Raw genomic sequence first — 8,322 nt, forward strand, 5'->3', positions numbered from 1 at the left:
TGTGACACTGAGCAGCGATCTGGCCCCTGCTGCGAGATCGCTGCTCGTTACACACAGCCCTGGTTCGTTTTCTTCAAAGCCGCTCTCCTGCTGTGACACACAGATCGCTGTGTGTGACAGCAAGAGAGCGACAAATGAAGCGAGCAGGGAGCAGGAGCCGGCGTCTGACAGCTGAGGTAAGCTGTATCCAAGATAAACATCGGGTAACCAAGGTGGTTACCCGATATTTACCTTAGTTACCAGCCTCCGCAGCTCTCACGCTGCCTGTGCTGCCGGCTCCGGCTCTCTGCACATGTAGCTGCTGTACACATCGGGTTAATTAACCCGATGTGTACAGCAGCTAGGAGAGCAAGGAGCCAGCGCTCAGTGTGCGCGGCTCCCTGCTCTCTGCACATGTAGCTGCATTACACATCGGGTTAATTAACCCGATGTGTACTGTAGCTAGGAGAGCAAGGAGCCAGCGCTTAGTGTGCGCGGCTCCCTGCTCCCTGCTCACACTGGTAACTAATGTAAACATCGGGTAACCATACCCGATGTTTACCTTAGTTACCAGTCTCCGCAGCTTCCAGACGGCGGCTCCGTGCAAGCGCAACGTCGCTTGCACGTCGCTGCTGGCTGGGGGCTGTTCACTGGTCGCTGGTGAGATCTTCCTGTTTGACAGCTCACCAGCGACCATGTAGCGATGCAGCAGCGATCCTGACCAGGTCAGATCGCTGGTCGGATCGCTGCTGCATCGCTAAGTGTGAAGGTACCCTAAGAGTGGGGCCAGATCCTTATATGTAAAAGGTGTCGGCTCATGTGAATTATCTGTTTGCTGTGAGTGGTTTTGAAGTGGTCACTTGTCACCATATTAATGTTATCTCAACACAATGTAATCTTTTATTATAGTCTTATGTGCCACAGGTGGCTGGCAGACTGCCTTTTGGCAACCACAATAATCGCGCACAGTAATTTAGGAACCTCAATCATTATAGTACAGAAGCCCGTGGACACTGCACCCTGCCCATTATTACTCAACTGTTGCTGCAATAGCAAGACAAAGCAACTTCTCTTGGTTACCAAACCGACGGATGGTAATAATGAATTGCACCGTTCCGAGAAGACTATAAGAACGCTTAGTAGCTACACAATAGTGTCACATTGCTGACATACTACACTGTGCCAATATCTATACAGTATAAGATCACAGAGAGCAAAAACTCCTAAAACTACATCATTTATTAGTAAATCTTTAAAATATACAGCATACAAACATCACAACAGTAACTTAGCTCAAAGGCCAGTATAGTGCAACATATAGCATATAACCCAGGGAAGGTAATCAACAATCAAAATGAATGTACCTATAGTATAGTAACAGTATACTTCCACTGTGACCAATATTATATAGAGCTCCTTAGATCAGGAAAATGAATTGCCCTATTTAACTCACTAGGCAGTATAGTACTTGTTACAGTCAGGCTGGCTAAGGCCACACGAGCATTTAGCGAGAGCATTGAATGGGCTATGTAAAGACACCCGATAACTACCGCGAGCGTGAGCCGAGTGTCATGCAACTGTGCTGTGATCCTGCGATCGGAGCACAGCTGCGGAGGAGAGGAAGGGACTAATCTTCCTATCTTCTCCATTATCAGCTGATACGATTATTGCACTGCACTCCGGTGTTTTCTGAGTGCAGTCCAATGTTTCCCTAGCACCCATAGACTAGTATGAGTGCGAGTGGAAATGGATCGGATTCGACCCACAGCATGCTGTGATTGTTTGCTCGGTCCGATTAGGGCTGAGAAAAAAAAAATCGCTCATGTGAGCTGCCCCAGAGAGTAACATTGGTTTTGGTGGAATGCAATTTTTTCATCGCATTCCACTCCGACCGTTTAACTTGCCATGTATCCTAGGTCTTAGGGGTACTTTGCACACTACGACATCGCACGTGCGATGTTGGTGGGGTCAAATCGAAAGTGACGCACATCCGGCGTCACTGTCGACATCATAGTGTATAAATAGTTTTTGATACGATTAACGAGCGCAAAAGCGTCAAAATCGTATGATCGGTTTAACGTCGGTCATTTCCATAATTTTGGAAGGACCGATGTTACGATGTTGTTCCTCGTTCCTGCGGCAGAACACATCGCTGTGTGTGAAGCCGCAGGAGCGAGGAACATCACCTTACCTGCGTCCCGCCTGCAATGCGGAAGGAAGGAGGTGGGCGGGATGTTTACGTCCCGCTCATCGCCGCCCGTCTGCTTCTATTGGCCGCCTGCCGTGTGATGTCGCTGTGACGCCGCATGACCCATCCCCTTAGGAAGGAGGCAGGTCGCCGGCCAGAGCGATGTCACAGGGCAGGTAAGTGCATGTGAAGCTGCCGTAGCGATAATTTTCGCTACGGCAGCTATCACAAGATAGCGCAGCTGCGACAGGGGCGGGGACTATCGCGCTCGGCATCGCTACCATCGGCTTGCGATGTCGTAGTGTGCCAAGTTCCCCTTAGACTTTCCCTCAGAGTGCTTTATCAGACTAAATAAGTCACCCAGATATCCCCCCCAAAAAATCAGGAAGAATCTTAACCAAATCTCTAGGTCATAATGGTCACAGCATCATATAAATTCTTATAGAAAAGCGATCAATACCAAAATAATAAATTGGTGAAAAGCCCCCTTAAATATAAAAAGCAATCAACACCCGACGTATTTCTCCTCACTTTCTTGAGGTTCATTAGGGGTATTTTGAATACTAATATACTCCACAAGTTATATACATAATACAGAAAATGATACAAAGAATAATATACACAGACCAGGACAATTTACGTTCAATGCCCCCTTTAGCTATAGATGCACATGCCTTGTTACAATGCCTCTACATATCATACAATCACTGCTCTTGATATATATGGATTGTCTAGTACAAAAGAATGATATCCATATAACAATATGTATTTATTATGGCAAAATTTCAAGACGGAAACATTACAGCCGGATCACTCCTGTCACCTAGGGGAAAAAGAATATAATGTATTACAGATTGAAAAAAACTTCCTGTTCAGGAATGAAGTAAGATCATACACACTTCCTGGCATATATCCAAGGATAATCTCCTTGTAACAAGAGGCAGATCTTCATATTCATCACAGCACCTATAAACATTGCAATAAGAGGGTAGTGCATACCCCAATATTATCATTTCAAAATCCTTTTCCAACCCAGGTAATGTTTCTTGTAGAGGATGGGCTGACCTCTGTTTTGGATTACCAGCCAAGGTAAAGCTGCACGCTGTGGTGTGCGGGCTGCAGCTATCTGCTTTACCTTAACTGGCTATCAAAAATAAGGGGGACCCCACGTCGTTTTTTCATTTAATTATATATTTTGCGGCTAAATACAAGGCTCAACACCCTTAAAAACACATCGCGCACGTACGTTTGTGTGCCGTGTGTTTTCCTCACTCCTATTGACTTCTATTGGTGAGGTACGCAGGCACTCGCTGCATGCTGTGATTTGGCCCGCATGCCAAATTTTGCAGAGGAAACACTGGCACATATGCTCTACCCTATTGTTTAACATTGATGCGAGTGCAATGTGATTTTTTATGGTTTTGCACTCACAGATTTTATACGCAGATGTGACTGCACCCTAATAAGGTAGATGGAGACAGTGGATTTTCTTTGGACTATGATCAGAGGGTGTACGTATTTTTAAATGTGCATAAAAGCACAGTCAACCACAGTTTTGTGCACTTCTGAAAAGAAGTATGTGACGCCCTGGCAAAACCAGGTAGTCACAGATAGGCACCTTCCCTCACTTGGCAACACACAGCCAACCTAGAAACCCTAGTCACCCCCACCTTAGGGAAAGATAGATTCACCAGTGGGCGTGACCAGGCGGTTGGGACACGCCCACCCAGGGGTCTAGACAGCTCGGAGCGGGAAAACAAGCAGTTAAGTCTGGTCTGGAGTTCAGTTTGGAGAGGAGTGTGGGCTGGAGCTAAGTGTAACTCCAGCAGGAAAGTTCAAGTTGAACGGTGCCAGGGTAGGATCCCTGGTGTCTTTGATTATAAGGCAGACGGTGGTCTCCATCAGCAGGAGACAGGAAGATGGCTCGGCAGAACCGAGGTGGACCGGGACAGGGTTGTAGCCTGCCGGTACCAACACGTGGAACCGACCCGGAAACCGTAGCACAAAGGGGGGTACTCGGACCTTGAAGCCACAACCGGAAACAAGCGGACTGGTTAATTAACCGATTGAAGCCAGGACTAGAGGTTCTGTCCCACCCAAAGTCCCTCATAGAAGACAACAGCCCACCGATAGGGATAAGAGGTCACCGCCAGGGCCCATAGATCCCACGGGCCAGCGTCTGCAAGCACGGCTCCTTAGGCCACATCCAGCCGGGAGTGGACTCCTGAGTTTCACGCTAGGAAGTCCACCTTACACACAACAGTGCAGAGAAAAGGAAAGAGACCACCAGCCGAGTGGGGGACCCGAATGCAACCGGCCGTGGCACTGGCCACCATCACCTTGGTTTACCAGAGACTTGTGTGGTTTATTAACAGTGAGTACACAAAAACTCCCTGCGGTCACTATACCCTGCACGGAGTCACCGGGTCCCGGGACCCCCATCCCTACCCACGGAGGGGTTAACAACTTGCTGCACATCACCTCCCCTGGGTGCCCCATAACAGCAGCGGTGGTGTCCCACCTCACCACACACCGTGGTTGGCGCCACAAACTCACTACAGCCTAGCCCGTACCTCAATGTTCCCCCATTTATTCGGCGTGTCCACGAGACCCCCGGGTCCAGAAACCCTCGAGCCACTACCCCAGCAGGTCTGGGCCCGAGCAGCGCCGGCTGCTGGCACGGGGGCGGCACAAGTACACCGCTGAACAGAGACCAGACGCAGTTCAGAGAAACTCTACTGCCCCATTATAGTGAATGGGATCTTTTGGGGGTTTCATCTGGAATCACATTATTGGGAGATGTAGATGGAAACCCTGACGTAAGTGCTCAGCGTAGAGCACAGGATAAATGTGATCCAAAATTGTATGTAAAATATTCCCAATAAAAGCTTCAACTCAATCCACAAAAAAAAAAAGAAGAAAAAAAAGTCTCCACTCAAGTTTGTCATCTGTTAATGGAATTATAGGCGGTTTCCACAATTCTGGTAACACAAAGGCTTTTAGTGTCCACATGTTTGACATTTCTGTTGTAGTGAGGAGAGCTTGCTTACTTTACGGGGTGCGTGTCTCCAGAAGCCCAATTTAGGCACAATATATGGGCAAACAATGTTTATGGCACTACAATGTACGGGCACTATAATGATAGATTTTGATGCAATAATGATGCAATTTTCACTCAGCAACATCAATTACTGTTTGTTTCTCATAAACACCCAGGTTTACGTGAGGAACACAAATCCCTATTAAAAATCTCTTTATTTATTCAATTATTAAAATAGCCCAGGTGAATCACCCACACACACTAGTAGTAAAGGGAAGTACCATATAATTAAGAGGGATAGTCAAAAAAACAATATTTTCTGATATTTTTTATATTTTTTCTCAGAAAATATGTTTATTGTTATATATATATTTCACAGTAGAGGTCAGAAAAACTGGAAAAAAATCTCCTTAATACCATAGAGGTCAGACAGAGGTCAGGAAGAAACAATTTTGGGGGAAAAATGTAATTTTTTTATTTTCACAACTCAAACGTTATAAAATTCTGTGAAGCATCTCCAGGTTTAATGCACCCACCACACTTCTAGATAAAATCCTTGAGGGCTATACTTTCGAAAATGGGGCTGCTTGTTGGTGGGTCTCCACTGTTTCGGCACATCAGGGGCTCTGCAAATGTGACATGGTGTCTGCTATCTATTCCAGACAATTTTGTGCTCCAAAAGTCAAATGGCGCTCCTTCCTTTCCAAGTAGAGATGAGCGAACCTGAGGTTTGGTTTTCAAACCGAACACCAAATTTAAAAATCAAGGTTCGGGTTCGAGGATCGGAAGCTGTATGTGCGAACAAAAAAATTTGTGCTCAGGTATGCTTGGTGCCCTGTGCGGCTCGCTTGCAGTGTTTGTTCTGCACAAACTGGGGGTAACAACAGCGTGATCAGATGTAGTGTGTGACAAAAAAAAAAAAGTTTGTAAAAGCCTGCCCACCCTCCCCCAGAAGTATTCTGCTTATGGTTGGCTGTGTGTAGGCGAAAATTGACCCTGGGTTCGGGTCAAGCTCGAGCCTGTGGACCTAGGCTCGTTTGTTGTCAGTGAACTGAACCTCCAAAGGTTCGCTCATCTTTACTTCCAAGCTCTGTCGTGCGCCCAAACAGTAGTTTTCCACCACATATAGAGTATTAACGTACTCAGGAGAAATTGCACAACACATTGTATGGAAAATCTTTACCAGTTACCCTTGTGAAAACTCAAAATTTGGGGCTAAATTCACATTTTTGACAAAATCATAACATTTTTCATCTTTTCCTTACATATTTGTTTAATTCCTGTGAAGCACCTAAGTGGTTAATAAACTTTTTGAATGTGATTGGGAGCATTTTGAGGGGTGCAGTTTTAAAAAATGTTGTCTTTTTTTAGGCATTTTCAGTCACATAGACCCCTCAGTCACTTCAAATGTGATGTGGTCCCTAAAAAAATACGTTTGTAAAATTTGTTGGAAAATTGAGAAATTGCTGATAACCCTTGTAACTTCCTAACAAAAAAAAAAATATGTTTGAAAAATAGTGCTGATGTAAAGTGGTCATGTGGGAAATGTTATTTATTAATGCTTTTGTGTGATATAACCATCTGAATTAAGGGCAGAAAATTCAAAATTTGAAAATTTAAAAAAAAAAACAAAACAAAATTTGTTGTCAAATTTTCTAGATTTCCATAAATAAATGCAAATCATTTTGCCCAAACTTTACCAGTAACATGAAGTACAATAGATCTGGAGAAAAAAACAAAACAAAGTCTCCGAATCACTGGGATCCGTTGAAGCGTTCCAGATTTATTACACTGGTCACTGGTGAAGGGGTTAAAACTCCTAAAAATTAATTTTATTTTATTCATCATCATTCAGTTTTGGAACACACACTTCTCCAATCCTCGAGATTTGTCTGCTCTGAAATTATGGGGTCAGTAATTATATAGAAATCATTGTAGATTTATAAAGAGTGGGCGGCGCAGGGACCAGACAATGGTTATTCCACCCTAATCTACATTCTTTACAAGGTTTCTAGGTTCTTTTTTAACAACCGTTTCTATGCTTTTTATTAATAACACCATGTACGAGGAATATAAATCATCGGGTAATGTTTTTCTGTCACACCTATGGATTTCCAGCACTCTGGTTAGCAACATGAATGGAATGTGGCATGACTGACAAGAGTCCACTCATCAGCCGCTTGCTATGTAATTTCCATTGTTGGTAAAGTCAGTAACTATGTCATTTACTATGTCATTTCCCTACAGTTTGTAGTAACACAAAACTTTCCTCCTTGAAACCATTGTTACATAATTCACTAACACAATGAGCCAACATGATGATGTATGGAAACACATTTAGAAACAACTAATTGCATATAAACCAGTTTTACAGTAACAAGATGAAGGGGTTGTATTTTCAGGAAGTCATGGACGTCGGGCCGTATGGGCGCCGCGCTCCACCAAGGAAACTATGTGACGGGTGTGACTTTGGGTGGGGTACATGACACTTACTGGTTTCTTCAGGTTGGTGTCCATCACCCCGCTGTAGGTCCTTGTCGCAGACATAATAGTAACCCACGCAACAACAGAGTTCACTTGGCAACCAAACTTGGTCATTATTATTCTTCACACCATTATGATAGACGTGGCCTCACTCCTCACGGTTCTGATTCTACTGTTTCTGGGGTACTCTTTCTCGACCTGATCTCTGCTATCTTCGAGCTCATCCTCAAGCTGCTGGGTCTGTGTCTACGTCACCCTTTTCCTCACACCGTCGTTCGCTTCTGGGCCCTGACAGCCCTATAGTCACACGGCTCTCTAAGCCTACCGGGGTGAACCGTAAAGCCTGATAAGAACAATGATAGTGAACAAGCCAAAGCCCTAATTCAGGTCTAAAACCATGGTCAAAGTTATTTGAGCACATAAATCTCCAATGGTGTCCAAACATTTGCCCATTTTCCAATATGAAAATATTTTTTACAATAACAGTAATTTGACAACCGGTGCCCAAACTTTGATACGCCACTGTATATACAGTAGGCTTGAGTTATTGCTCCAGTATGGAGTCTAACCTCATTTTAACACCAATTTACCTGCAAATTAACTCCATATCTGCAGATATATAGCATTTCTG

Source organism: Anomaloglossus baeobatrachus, chromosome 6 (genome assembly GCF_048569485.1).
Source record: "Anomaloglossus baeobatrachus isolate aAnoBae1 chromosome 6, aAnoBae1.hap1, whole genome shotgun sequence".
In the NCBI taxonomy this organism is placed as follows: Eukaryota; Metazoa; Chordata; class Amphibia; order Anura; family Aromobatidae; genus Anomaloglossus; species Anomaloglossus baeobatrachus.